Genomic DNA, 14714 nt, shown 5'->3' with positions numbered 1-14714 from the left:
CAAGTACCTCAGTAGCAGAAGTGATGAATATTCTTTAAGCTGATATTTTATGTTTTTTTCTCCCATTTTGTGAATTTTTCCCTGATAAATGAATAGGAAAAATGGGACAGCATGAGACAATGATGACTTTCTCATATGCCGTCTCAGTTTATGGTTTATGTCTGAAACCCCACAGGCAAACATTTTACTTCTGTCTCAGAGATGCATTCACGTAAGCAAATCATCAAGACTTTAAACCTGGAGGCAACTGAAGCCAAAGGCATTTTGAAACAAGCCACTTACAATGGCTGAGCAAACATTTGCACTTGTAACACTGAGAGAGCCTTGGCCACAATAATAGAAGATCACTTTCTGATTTGGCCACATAGAAAATTATACATTTGGCAAAGTCTTAGGATAAAACTGTAAATTACCTGTTTCATTTTGATCTAAATTCATACCCATGTGCAAGAAACATGTCCTGCTAAAGCCCAGCTTGTATCAGCACTCCTGGTCCTCCTTTCACACATCTTTGGAAAGAAGCAGAATTACACAACTCATTGAGATAACAGAAAAAAATACTTTGTTGCAGTTTAGAAAACAGGAAAAATTATCTTTATATTACTGAACGCTTCAAGCCATTTGTAAATACAACAATGTAATTTCTGTTGCAGAAAGCAGGAGAAAAAAAAGGCCATGAGAATATGCAGGGAGTCAGGCAAGTCCCACCACACGCTAAGAAATGAGCTCTGCTGTCACTCTGTAAAATAGAGGGCTGTCATTTGGAAATGTAACAGACATTTTTGTCAGTTCCCTTAGCTGCCTGCCTACCCTTTGCTCCTACTTGTGGTTCAGTTATTTCCCAGTCAAGTCTGTGCTGTGAACAAAAGCCCAGACAATTACAACAACTTTTTTGTCTGGCTACTTCTACCTAAGGATTGTGTATTTTCCACCCAGAATTTCTTCTAGGGTCAGCATTACTCCTTAACATAAATATCAAACAGAAAACCAAATCTCAGTAATTCTTACAGCCTGTAGAAAAGGTGTAAGGCCTCCTCTGGTGTTACTGCAGCACCAATATGCAATTATTACACTATTTTCAAAGGCTCCCTGTTAAAAGCACAGATTGGTTTTAAAAGTCCTGTCAGCAAAGTAACGACCAGAATTTTCTATAGATAGAAAAAAAGATATGTTACAAAATAGGCTTGAAATCAAAGAAATCCAACCACCATATTTAGCTTTGTGAAGTCTGGTTGACTAGGGAGGGGAGAGAATCTTACAATTGTAAGCTCCAAAAATGCAGAGCATTATTTACTAATGCTCTATAGGAAGGCAGAAATCACTGTAGTAGGTGAACAAGCTGAAAAAACCCCTAAGCCCTACAGTTAGAAACCATTGCAATAGATACAGTGAAGGACCACAGCATTTGGAAAATAGCATTTTCTTACTCAAGTGCACTTTGATAAAATACTTCTTCTGTTGCAAGCTACAGCCCAGCACAGACTAAACTTCTCCCTACATGCCTAAAACTGTCTCCCTACAGAGAAGAGACCTTTTGGATCTATTTACAAAATTATACAAGACCTGGTTGTTCCAGAGAATTCTCTTATTAGAAACAGCCACCCCTGAGGGCACTGATAAACCTCTTGGCCCTGACCAGCCTCACCTGGGCCCCCTGCCCACACCCCTTCCCATGAGTCTGTGGGCCCCATTTAAGCACAAGTTTGAGATGTGTGTGGTGGTTTAGGTTGTGTTTGTCTTTGGTTGTTGTTTGTGGCTGTACTTAGTGCTTGTGTCAAGGAATTACCTCCTGTTGGAATGGTCCTCCCACCTGGTCTATTCTCTTGCTGTGCTTCAGGTCAGTGATGGGTTTTGCTGTTTGTAACTGGTGCTGTGAGCTCTGCTGGGATATTGTGGGATGCTGGGATCCTTCTCAGCTCTGACTCAGCCCTATTAGTGGAACTGTAGCGCTTTTGCTGCTGCCTGGTGTGCTAAGTGGGGAGTTGGTTTGGCAAGGGCTGAATGAAACTGGAGACTCAGAGTTAGTGTAAATTTTTAAAGTTAAGCTTATGTTTCTGAGACTTTAATGGTGAAAAGCATCTGGGCTAGCTTTAAAATCTCTAGAAGTGTTCAGTGTTTTCTATGTTAAGGTTTTTTTTAGTTTAAGTGGCCAAAGTAAGGGAAGAAAGCTTCTCAAAAGGCAAATGCTGTAATTCTGTTGTGCTAGGATGGATGTTTGTCACAGACTCCTGCCTCTGAAACCAACAGGATTAGAGAGTGCGATTTGCTTCTGTACTTTAGATTAGGCTGTTTAGAGAAACAGATTACTGGATGCTAAACTAATCTTTTGAAAGAACCTATTTACTTTCAGCGTGCAGGGGGATTGAGATTACTGGTGGCTCCTCAAGAAGAGGGAGCTGAGAAGTGAGATGTTTAATGCTGTCTGTAGCCAGAGCTTTTTGTGTACCTGCCAAATGTGTTGTGAAATTATTAATGCAGGTGTCATATTCAGTTCAAGCACCTATTTGCAGAGTATCTGCTTTCTATGAGTGGTCATCAGCAGGTTCCTGAAGATATCAGATGTGTATATGTGTTACTGTACCCAGGCAGATGCAGGTAAAGCTCTTGGAAGTGTTGCAGTTTTAGTGCTGGTTGGATTCACCCAGCTACTCATGGTTTAATTCTAATTAGCTTCTCTCTGTATTTTTCTCCAGGGCAGCAGAGCAAACCTGACATGTTTAATAAGATTGCCATTCCTGTTTTCACAGCATTAGCTGTCAGCCTACTTTTGTTTTCAAGAAGTGGAAGGAGTGTTTGTTAAAATACAAGCTGGAAGGAGGGAAAGAGAGGGGATGTTTGGACTTCCAAAGTTTCCTGAGGCATGGGAAAACAATAGGAGTGTGTAACTCTCCTCTGTTTTATATGGATGACTGCCTAGTGAAAATGCTTCTTCAGATCAAAGTTTCCTTTCCTCTCTGACTTGATCCCAATAACTTTCCATCTGCCAGTGCATCTTGCTGTTCTGTAGCAGTTTGCAATATGTCTTGCTGCCTTTGAGCTGCTTTGCATCTCTTTCAGTTGTGTGTTTCTCAAAGCACCCAGGGGAGTGTAGCATTGTGAGGGGTTTAATGTTAATGAAGATAATGTGGAAATCAAATTGTTCCTTTTGTAGCAGCTGGTTTTAAGAGGTTTGAAAAGGTCCGTAAGTCTTCTTGTACACAATATTGTGTGCACACCCTGAATGCATTCCTATCATGAATATCTCACCAGAGGTAGTGAAGCTGATGCAGATGGAGAGTGACTGATGTAGCCCAAGGTCTTCAAGCTCCTCTGAGTAGAGTGGAGTTAAATTTACTTCCTTCACTGTATTCTTCTAACAACTTGGTTATGTTTCTTGCATGTCCTCTTGGTACTTTATTCATTTGGACAAAACAAATACCTATTGCTCTTCCCTTTCCAAATAGCTATTTTTTATGTAAGGCCAAATGCTGTATTGTTGTTTGCTAATTAGGATTTTTGCAACCTGTTTTTTTTTTTTGTTATTTGTCTTCAGGAAGGATTTCCCTGACAGAGGCAGGGGATTGGTATGAAACACTTAGGCTTTTTGTGGGGTGTTCTGCTTCTGTGTTCAGATGTACTTGACAAGTTGTATGATATTAAATGTAAGCTGAGGGGTTTTCCAGTTCCTCCCCTTCATTCCCACTGCTCACTAACATTTTACACATCACTAGTGCATTGTACAGGTGAGTGCCTTTAAAAACAGTTGTGTATCAGAATACCTTAGAGAGGAATGTTAATATTATTGCTGTACTTGTTCACAAATTAAAGATTACAGCAAATACCATGTGATAACTCACCCTGAATTAAGGGAGTTGAAAGAAAAAAGCTGCTGAGATGCAGTGAGTTTGTGGAATTTTCCTTAGTTACCTGTTTATGGACCCTCAGACTGTGCCCCTCTTTCTCATCTGACTAAACTTCAATATAAGAATTGCAAGACTGGAGCAGACAAATCTTTATCAAATTAAGGATCCTGTCTTGACACTCCTTAATAACAATTCCTAAGGAAAGAGTCCAAGTTTGGGCTGTGTACCATTTTTTAGTATTGGGAACACCTGGCACTAATAAGGGTTTCTGGAGCATTTAATTTATCCCTATCAGCACTGAACCTCTGTGAAAGTACCTTATCCCTCTTTGAACCTGTTGATAGTTGTTGGATCCTTTAGCAGGAGACTCCCCAACTTAATTGTGCTTCATGTTGTAAAAGTAGTTCCTGGTTTTGCTTCAGGTCTGTGACCTCATAACCAGTGTGTTGCCTCTTGGATCTAATACTGTAAGAACTAGAAAACAAATAGTTTTCTTCCTCTCCTTTTTAGCATTCTGTAAACCAAGTGCTGCTCCACTGACTGTGGTGGAATCTGGGCTGCTGATTAAGTAAATGAAAGTAAATTCCTACTCTACATGCAAATGCATCTTGCCTTTCTCCCTCTCTCTGTAACTTGGCAATGCAGTATGTTAATGACAGCTCCAACAGGTGTGATTTCCATTTCTGTGTGAGGAACCAGTTGTGTACTTATCTTCTGAAAACGTGATGACAGATTGGAAATGCATCCAGTTAGACAACCCATGTCCTCCTCAACACTTGCTTGTGTTGGTGGATGCTGTGCTCAGTCAATTAACAGTTTGTCAACAGCTGATTACAGGATAGCAAAATTAAGATAGCACCTCCTGCTAAGTGGATTTTGCCTCTCAGGAAATCAGCACCCTGGTAATGACATTGTGTTCAGGCTGAGCTTGGTTTCCTTGCTGGTGCTGCTCCCCTCCCTTGCTGTGCAGAACCACAGTCTCAACAGCAACTTTGTTCAAGTTTTGGTAACACTGAAGGCTTTCTGAAGGGATGTTCAAGGGAAAGATTTCATTTTAAGACTTATTCAGAAAGCTTAAAATGAAGCAATAACAAGTGTAAATCAATATGCCCACATAAAACCAAATTAAACAGATTTTATTGTGCTCTCCTTCAGGGATAAAAGAACTTCTAATACATCCCTAAATGTCTTTCAAGATCCAGTGATTCCAGAAAATGCTGTGTCATTGTAAGCATTCAGAGATTTGACTTGAGTTTTTTGAAGTCTTGAAGTTTTCTGTCATGAGGAGAAATGTGTGGTAGTGAATCTGGTTTCAAGTCACTTGAGAATTGTGGAACATGATGAAATCTTTATTGGATGCTTTACCGATGCTTCCTGCCCTCCAGCTCTTTATGGCAGAAATCATTACTGCCATTTATTTTAATATGGGACTTTTCAGTCCAGGGACACTTGCTACAGGAGAGCTGTAAACCTGAGTGAGCTTTGTCTTGGTGAGCTCTTGATGAACTCCATGTTGAGAGATGCTTTCCCTGGGCAGAGCTTCACTGGCTGCACAGACTGGTTTCTGACATCCCCACTTTTAATGGCACTGAAGGACTGGGGTCAGTATCATTAGACACACTAGACCTGAAGTATGACAAGAACTAGACCTTTTCTAGGATTTTTTCCTGTTTACCCATATGTGTGTTTTAGAGTAGGAACTGTAGGGAACAGTTGGAAGTGGGTCTTGCATTGCAGTTAAACTTTATTGACTTGAACCATGAAGAATGCAAGGAAATCTTACCAAAACTAAGTGGTGTGTTGGTAACCTGCTGTTTACTCCTTGGGACATATGTTTGCTCCGTGCTGGACTATTGATGGCTGTTGCAATGTGTATTTAGAAAACTATTTTGCTGCCTCTAAAGGGGTAATGAACTTATCACCTTGTGCCCTTTTATGTATTATAAATGACAATCCCAAGAAAAAGTGACACTATGAAAATGACACAAACTAAATTATTTGCCTGCATGTTCAGCAACGTTTCTTTTCTTATTTTGAAAACAAGTGGAATAAATTAAACATAGCAAAATGTGCTGTGTCTGGATTTTGGAGATTGCAGCTTTTGACAGTCAGTTTGTTCTCTGCCCTGGAGAAAACTCAGCTGTACATTAATATAGGAAATGAAATTACTTCTTGGAGACTTTGGTGTTAAACAGTCAATGCTGGCTGAAACTGGCAGCAGGCTCCCAAGCCTGCTCACCTCATTTATGGAAACAAGATCTGTCATTGTACTGTATGAAAAATGAGTTCTCTTTCTGGAATCATCTCCATTAATTACTGGGTTAAAGCTTACATTTCCTTGCTAACATGAATTTGGACTCAGATAATTATTTTTAAAAAGAACAATTCTATAGTCTTGTCTTGACTCTTCTTGTCAAAGCACTGCTCCTTAATGCATTACTTTTATTGCAATAAATTGGAGGAAAAGAAAATGCTAAAAAAGTCATGTGAAAATCGTGCAAGGCAAGGTGGCAGGTTGAATTATTGTACATTCTTGGGAGGAATGAAAATGCCCCTTCGCTCTGTGCCAACAGCTACTGCCACAGTGTGCCTGAGAGCATGGAAAAAGCATTCCTGGCTGTTTCTGTTCCTTTGAGGTTGCCAGAGGGGGCATGGAGATGGTAACAGGCAGACCTTCAAATTCCTCTTCCACCCTCTGGCCCAAGGGTAGGTGAGCACAGGAAGCTCCTGTGGATATAAACTGTTTTTTAAAATATTTTGTGTATAATGAGCACTTTGTATCCTGTTTCTCCTTGAAACCCAAGAGAATTGGGCTCTTTGCCAGGTTTAAAAAGGTGCTCAGGCTGAACATGAGATCAAGCTTTTCCTGTGTGAATTTGGATTCTTAATTTAATTTTGCTTTTTAAATCAAATACAGTTGACTTTGAATCTGTTACACAAGGGCACAAAGGAGACAAAAAATGTTGGGGATTACAGTAAATTGTGAGCTGTGAAGCTTCTGCAGGCCACTTGTGTGGCGTGTTCCAGCTGTAAAATAAGTGTTACTAAAAATACCCCAAGATCACTGTATAATTTAGTCAGTTTGAGTGTCAGATCACACAATGGAGCACATGTGCATATTTTAAAAGAAGAGAATGGGTAAAATTAGCCTGTTTTCTAAGATGCTGCTTGAAGGGATGCTTTGAGTTGACTCTGTCTCAGGTGCAGAGCAGGGAGGATCCAGCCAGCAGCTGGGCAAGGGCAAAGGTTCTACTCCCTTCTCTGGCACTGAATGGTCCTCTCCCCTCCTGACAGGAAGCATTTACTTCCCTGTCTGCAAATGGATAGAAGAGCACTGATAAAAAGCTTTCTATAAAAGATAAATGAGAACAAGTCTATACTCCCAGAGGTTCTGCTGTCATTGTATTTGCATCTTTTTTTAATTTAGGAAAGAGTATTAACTAGCAATGGGACAAATCATTTGGCATTTTTAAGGGAGTTCTTTCAACAGTGAAATTGTCTGTGGACAGCATCCTAATCCAGCTCTCATTGTTCTTGAAATACCTTAAGAAATTATTTTTAAAAGATTCACTACAGACTACCTTTATTAAATAGTAGGAAAGCTGTTTTCCTGGTTTGTTTCACTGACATACAAATGCTCCAAACATCCTGTGGAATTTCATCACTTCTTAAAAACAGCTTTCTCTGAAAATTGCAGTCAGCTTGTTAGGTAAATGTGGGAGTGCACTTAGCAAAGGCAGTAAAGGCTATGTCCTTCACTTTCTGAGAATCAGGAACTCCTTGGGAGAAGTCGGGAGTCTTTACTGCCTCTCTCCTGCAAACAGATGGCACAATTCAGCCCAGACTGCTCCATGCCATCCAACTCTGTTGTTAAAGACAAAGTCATAGTTCCCACAGTGGTGTGTTCTCACATGAGCAGTCTGGGTCTGACAGTCATGTTGAAACACTGAGTTCATGGTAGAGAACTATCCACTCCAGTGAAATGCTGTGTGCAGATGTTGGAATGAAAGGAGTACTGAAAAATGCCATTTTTTCCCTTCAATCTGCTTTATGCATATTCACTACTATCAGTTCTACTTGATATGCTGATGAACATAAGTTCCTGCATCACAAATGGTGGGGTAGTCAGTAAAAAGGAATAAGAATTGGAAAGAGATGTTGCCTGAATATCCAAGGAGAAATGAAAGCCAGCAATACAAATCTGTCTTGTTGTAGGCCATCCTGTAGAAGCAATAGTTCTTTTCAATAGTTCACATTATCTTTGGAGAAGGGCAGCAGAGCTATTTTAACTGTCAATGTATTAATTTATGTGCACTGAGCAGTTATTTAAATGAGAATATCCAAGTATTAGTTTTTGCCAAACTTCAGTGAAGGAATTGGTTTTAGTAAGGCATTTGAGCCCAACCCGGCAAAATTGCTATGTATTTTAGGAAAAGGGGAAAACTCAAATGGTGTAAGAAAAACTAAAACCCTGAGCAAAGGAGAAATACATGTTTAAAAAATTGTTTGGATATTGGTACTTTAGCAGATTTGTGTGGGAGAAAGGGAGATATTAATTTTAAATGGTCTAAGAATATACTCTTGAGTGAAGACAGTCTATATTACACTAAGGTGGGCAAGTTTACAACTCCTGAGTTTCAACACTTGAGTACTTACAGCAGAATTTCTACTTTCCAGTAGGTGTCTTCAGTTCCTTGTGGTTTGGGGATGTATTAGCAGTGTGTGGGCACAGAGTGCCCTAAGGCTTCCATAGGAAGAGGGGAGGAGATAAGGGGAGGAGGTATAAGCTAGAAATGGCTTATGCCTTTGTTCCCATCAGCTGTGACAAGGCAGGTCTGAGGCCAGTCCCAGGCACTGGGCAGTGGGTGTTGGTCAGTCCTGGAGATGAGTGTGGGCACAGATCCACAGGCAGGGTGGAGCAGAGCCAGGGGCCAGCAGGAAAGCCTCAGCTCAAGGGCACTTCCCAAGGAAAGCAAGTGCAGGTCCTCATTTCCATCTTTCTTCACAGCCACTCCCACCAGTAAAGGAGCTGAACTTGGGTTCAGCCAGCTCAACGAATTCCCCAGTTTACATTCCTAGCAGGAGTGTGCTGTGGGCTGACAGCCCAGTCTCTGTCTCAGTCCTGTATGATAACTGAGTTTGCTTCATGTGCTTTGCCACAAGCTCAGGGTGCAGGTGACTGCAGGAGAATCAGATTCATGTTTGGCATTTTGCTCACTGCCTGCTGCCTGTGTTTTTGTTCTTTGCTGTTGTTGGTCCTTGTGATCCAGTTCACAGTCAAGTGAAACCAGTGGAATTGCTTTCCTTGGCTCTGCTGAATCTTGAGTGAATAATGCAGGCATCATATTTCAAGTCCAGAATTGTACTTTGCAGAATCAAGTATGTTCTGGCTGCTTTTACTCCTTCTGCCTTCTGTGTTCGTGTATCCACAAACAGCAGTTTAAATTCTTCGCTGTTGATACATCAGTATGAGTTTCCAAAGATTTTAATCTTTTGGATATCACTTGGCAGAAACTGTGGGCAACAGTTGCAGCTCTGCTAAGTTTGCCATTGCTCAAATATTCACCTAAATATTCACAATCTGCAATACTCTGAAGCTTTGAGCTTGTAATCAGTAAGACCTAGAAAAGAAAAGATTCTGAAGTTGTAAAATGGTGTGGAGCTTAAAGGGAGTTTTACTACTGGTTTGGGGGTTTTTTTGGCTCATGCAGAGATGGTGATAAACTCTTTTCAAGTTTAAAAGTTACTTTATAGAAGATGTACAGGTCCAAACTATAATAATTTAAATTAGTACTTTGAAGGTCAGTAAATTAGGCCTATCTTCACAGGGGAAGCTGAGATTTGGTAAAAACATTTCATCCCTAGATGACGTATTTCAGCTATGAATTGTCATCAAAGTGCCTCAAAGTCATTTCTCCCTGGTTTTACATAATCAGAGCAGTGTAGTGGAACTGTCCCTTGTATCTTCATTTTGGGCTAATATTTATCATGTTTCAGGCATTCAGTGCTTATTCAGGAACTGACATTTCTGCCAACAAATCTCCATGAAAGATTCCATGCAAAGATGTGTCTTTTCCTTGAAAAAATTATCTTCTGGTAGATTTTTCTGCCCTGTGAGTCACAGCAGATCTTTCTAAAAAGCAACACTGTTCAGTGTTACATGTTTTTATGATGGTGTGGACTTTTTCAACGAAGGTCACTGCAGCTGTAGCTCTAGTTGAAAGACTGTCATACCTGGAAACAGGAGAAATTTGATTCCATATGTATGATTAACAATTAAGAAGTGTTTTTCCAGATCATTAAACCTCACTTGTTCACAGCTACAAATGGAGAAATTCAATCTGGGATTGGATCTAAATGCCTAGAGTAGCTCAGATTGAGAATGCTGAAGGCAAGGCTGCCCTGTGTGCATTCCAGGAAGAGAGACCACTGAAACATGTCCTTTTGTGGGACTTTCCCCAAGAGGAAAACCTGTTTTCATTGATGTCTATGTAGCATATCCAGAGGACAATGAGTGGTTCAGACAGGGCCAAGGAAGAAGAAACCCAAAGGGAATTAGAACTGGAAGTAGGCCTGCAGAGTGATGGAAAGCTAGTGGATTAGTCAGTACATGGAAACTTTATTTGGCATTCATGAAGTCTCCAGCCTCAAAGAAGAGCCACAATGTTCCCTTGGGAGATTATTTTAAGATCCCAAAGAATGAATGTGCTGTGCCTTGGTATCGAGCAATTGCATCACATGCTCATCCAGGCTGGGTGTTTTCATTCAGCAGTGCCAGTGCAGAGCATCCTCTGGATGCACTTACTGCTGTTCTACAGAGGGAAAAAATATTCTAGTTTGCCCATCCCCTGTGTGTGCAGTTTCCCCCAGGATCCATTTTGCAGCACACAACAGCCTTTAGTCTCACTGTCTTATTGCCATTAGTTTTCTGCCATTAGAAAAGCAATGGAGATCACATTTGGCATAAAGCCACTTCAGGGAAATTGCTTCAGCTGCTAAATAGAAATCTCATTCAGATTAATTGTAAAACTGTTTTCAAGGTTAACTTTCAAACAGATTTCTTGAGGCTTCCTTTTAAAAAGCAGAGATTCTGCTGGTTTTGTTATTTTGGAATTAAGTTGTTTGTGTCATCAAACCAAAATAGGGTTTGAAGTGCAGCTGTGTGTGATGTTGGCATTTGAACTTGAACATCCAAGCAGTTATATGTGAAACGACCCTTTCTTGTGCAATACACTTTCACTGCCACTGTTATATTTGCTATTAGAATATCAAACTATGGATTATTGTGGAGGTCATGCACAAAAATGAAGGTTGACTAAAGAGCATCCAGCCCAAAAAGTCTTGTCTTTTTGCCTGATCGGATGTTAAAATAAAGAACCAATTACTATCAAAAGCTGGGTGACAGATATGGGCTGATTCAAGCAGATTAAAAGAGCAAAGGTCTTTTTGGCATCCTGGAGCAGGAAAGCAGATTTAGTGATAGCACATATGTTAGTTGATCTGTATGGTCAGAGTGCCCTGTGAGAGGAACTCTATAGGGCTCTGCTTGTTTGCCCTTCTAAGCAGTCAGTAAAACTGAATATGTACATGAGTCTCTGAAACAACTTGGAACATGTTATACAGAACTTTAGCAAGTATTGATTTGCCAAAATATAATATTAGCTCACAGTTTCAGCAACATTCCAGTTTACTCTCTAGTCAGTGGCTGAGGGGTAGAGACAGGCAAGTAAAAGATAAAAATACCTTTAGTTTTGCCAGAGAAGCTTAAGTAAGATCCCAAATGCAATTACATAAACCTGGCTGCTTCATATGGAATGATAGATACAGCCTTGAGGGTGGCAGTTTCATGAGATCACCCTTTCTTCTCTCCTCATGTATGTTCACCCTTTCCTCTGTTCTCACGTACAAAGGCCAGACCTAAAGGAACAGAACTGCCTGTACCCTGGGCTCTGGCCTTCTCTCACACTGGCCTGGAAGGATTAAACCTGGGCTCAGGGTAGGCCAAAAAACTAAATGTTATTGCCGATTTGTCAGTGGTGTAATATGGAATGTGGGAGTGCAGCTGGATAATAGGCTGGAATATCTATAATGTGCTTGAAAAAAAAACAAGAGCTCCACCCAAGCTACCTGTAATACTGAGATGGGGATGTGCAGGCTGGGAATGGTCAAGGTAGTGCTTAAAAATACGCAGCATTAAACATGTGGTTGTACCAGTGCTGCTCCTAATGGCCAGTGACTGACTGGGCTTGGTGTTTGGGTGGAGTAACTGAGCTCTAGGAATTGTGTGACTGTAGACAGAGTAGCCAGGAGGTGTGACAGACCTGGGGGCAACAGCCATGAGTGGCCAGTTCTGGAGACAGCAGGACTTCCTTAGTCTGCCGCAGCCCAGGAAAGGGCTTTTTCCATCCTTTCTGTCATTGCAGTAGTGGGTGAAGCCATCTGAGCTCAGGCTGTGGCAGAAGAGGCTGAAAAGGCTCAGCATTCATTTCTCTGATACCTTTAAATCCCCATCTCTAATAGACAGCTGGAAAAGCAAGGTGTGTGCAATGTTTGTCTGTTGCCTGACACAGGGGCTGAATGCCACAACCAAGTGATCCTGTCCTTAGAGAAAACACTGGAGAAAGCAGTGTAAGGAGACTGAGTGGCTTCTTCCACAACTCATGCAAGACCAGTGGGCTTGGTTAAAAGTGGAGTGAACAACAAGTTGGGGCCACGCTCTGTTTCCAAGCCCATGCCAGCTTTGGAAACCAAGAACTTGGTTTACATAGCACTGCTCCTGCACTGCTGAACCTGAGCCAGCTCCACCCAGACAAACCCCATGTCTGCCCCAAACATGTACAATAGGTGGCAACGTTAGTTTAGGGCTTGGACAAACCATCCCCAGGCAAGTGGAAGCTGGTGGGACCTGCTGCCCAACAATGAGTGTGTGGCGGTCTGGGCAACAAGGGAAAGCTGCCTTTGCAGGTCAGGGAATCCAGTGACAAATGTTTTCAGTTTCCTGCAGAAATCAAATGAGTCAAGTAGAAGCAGCAATGGAGTGTTTTCCTGAGCTGTGGATGTTGTAAACATGGTTCTATCTTCAAATACACCTGTGTGATCCCCCTAAAAATTATCGAAACTGTGAGTTTGGGGATTTTTGTATTGAAGTTGAAACTTGGCGAATGTGCTTGTTTTGTTCCTTCTCTCCACTGTTTTGTTCTGCAGCTTTCAGAGCTGTTTGTCCCACGTTCCTCTCTCCAGAAAGGAAGGTTTCAGAGTGTTGTGATTCCCTGTTTCTAAGTGACTGTATTTTAAATTTTCTGCTGCTGTGAGTGATGCAAGTGGCTCGAGCAGAGGAATTGTGTTGCTCTAGGTAGCCAGTATGCTTATCAAATGAGCGTGTGATTGAGATGTAGATGATATTCCAGGACAGCTGTGCTGATTTCCAGGTGCTGAATAAATTTCATGTATTTCCTATTTCAGTGCTTTCACACTTCATATTTCAGTAGGTGAAGGCTCTCTGTGTAGGATGGATTCCCAGTGGAGACAGACTGTTCTAATTTTTAGAATCATGAAAGGCTTTTGACACTTGCTCTATTAATTTTCCACTAAGGACAGTGAGTCCTTAAAATAACTGTTTAGCTAACCTCTGTATGAACTAGCTCTGCTTGTTACTACTAAAATTGGAAGCACTCATTGTACTAATGGATTTTGGCTCTTCTCTGCAGCCTCACCTTTATCTCTTAAGCATAGATGTTATTGTTTGAATGTTGGCTTTCTGAGTAAAAAGATAAAATGTGCATTTTAAATTAATTCTCCTTATCCCCCTGGCTGCCCTCTTCCCTTACAGTTTCCTCTTAGAAGTTCAGAACTGCTGAACAACATACAGTTGCTGTTGTGAGATCCTGTCAGCTAAACCAACAGCACAGACTCTCTGGCTTTTCTAACACACCTGTCCCAAGGCTCGGGCATATTTTAGCTTGGCCTCTAAGTCTTCACTCCCAGGACATGATTCTAGTAACCCAGTTAATAAAGATGGTCTTCTGTTCTGAATTAGACGTGTATGGGCCCAAAGTTTTCTGCTGTCAGTGTATTACCAATTATTTCTATTATATCTATTATAATCCTATTTTGATTTTTCCCTTCCACAAGTTTAAAAGGTCAGTGTGAAGGCTCAGGGCTGTTTTGATGGACAAAGTTAATCACTGAAGTGATTCAAGCCCCCTGCCTGATATATCCAGCTTCAGAGATGTATTCACTTACTAACCTCAGATGTTAAAATCCCATACTGGAGTATTAGCAGCAGACTTCAAAGTAATTTCCTGCCTACCTAGAAGGGGACAAAAACCAGCTGCAGCTGTATACAAGGAGGATGAGCTGAGTCTTGGAGTTGCATCCCACATTTGCATGCAATTAATTTTCTTCTGATTTAAGATCTCAATTTTTTTGAAGGGGGAAAAGATTGCTCTTCAGAGACTTTTTACAAGCTTGCTTATCTTCCCTATGTCTCTTTGTGAAGGAGAGAAAGCTTGTTCTAGAATACTGGAAGTGTATTCTGTGAAAAACTTGTATGAAGCTGTCCTAGCATAAGTTTATTCTTTGGCTGCATTCAAGAAAACTTAGACAAAAATATAGAGTTGGGATCTGCTGTGTTTGAATTAGTGATTATCTAAATTTTTTTTCATCCATTTCAAATCAAAATATTTCCCCTGATGTAGTACATTTAGGAACTGATAAAAACCTGGAAATGAAGTTATACCTATAGTTCTGGGTGCATGCTCTGGCACTGGATAGCTTTGAGAAAAAGTATTAAAAGTATTTGAGACAATTTCAAGTTGCTCTCACACTAATATTACTCTAATGAACACTTTCTCTCCCTTTTTGTAAGCCTTT

At 40.8% G+C, this 14714-nt stretch overlaps 1 long non-coding RNA gene across 1 annotated transcript in view; it reads right to left on the bottom strand.

Annotated features, from left to right (window-relative positions):
- Positions 1-317: 317 nt before the first annotated feature.
- The window catches only part of LOC139668502 (uncharacterized), a 36595-nt gene continuing 22198 nt past the window's right edge, over positions 318-14714 (bottom strand). The window contains exons 2-3 of the long non-coding RNA XR_011697081.1: positions 8499-10076; positions 318-509 (exon numbers count right to left, since the gene is read on the bottom strand). This is a non-coding gene — a long non-coding RNA (uncharacterized lncRNA). The remainder of the gene's footprint in view (positions 510-8498; positions 10077-14714) is intronic.

Source organism: Pithys albifrons, chromosome 2, assembly GCF_047495875.1.
Source record: "Pithys albifrons albifrons isolate INPA30051 chromosome 2, PitAlb_v1, whole genome shotgun sequence".
Classification (NCBI taxonomy): domain Eukaryota; kingdom Metazoa; phylum Chordata; class Aves; order Passeriformes; family Thamnophilidae; genus Pithys; species Pithys albifrons.
The sequence above is the reverse complement of the archived record's forward strand: the minus strand, read 5'-3'. Positions and strand labels throughout refer to the sequence as shown.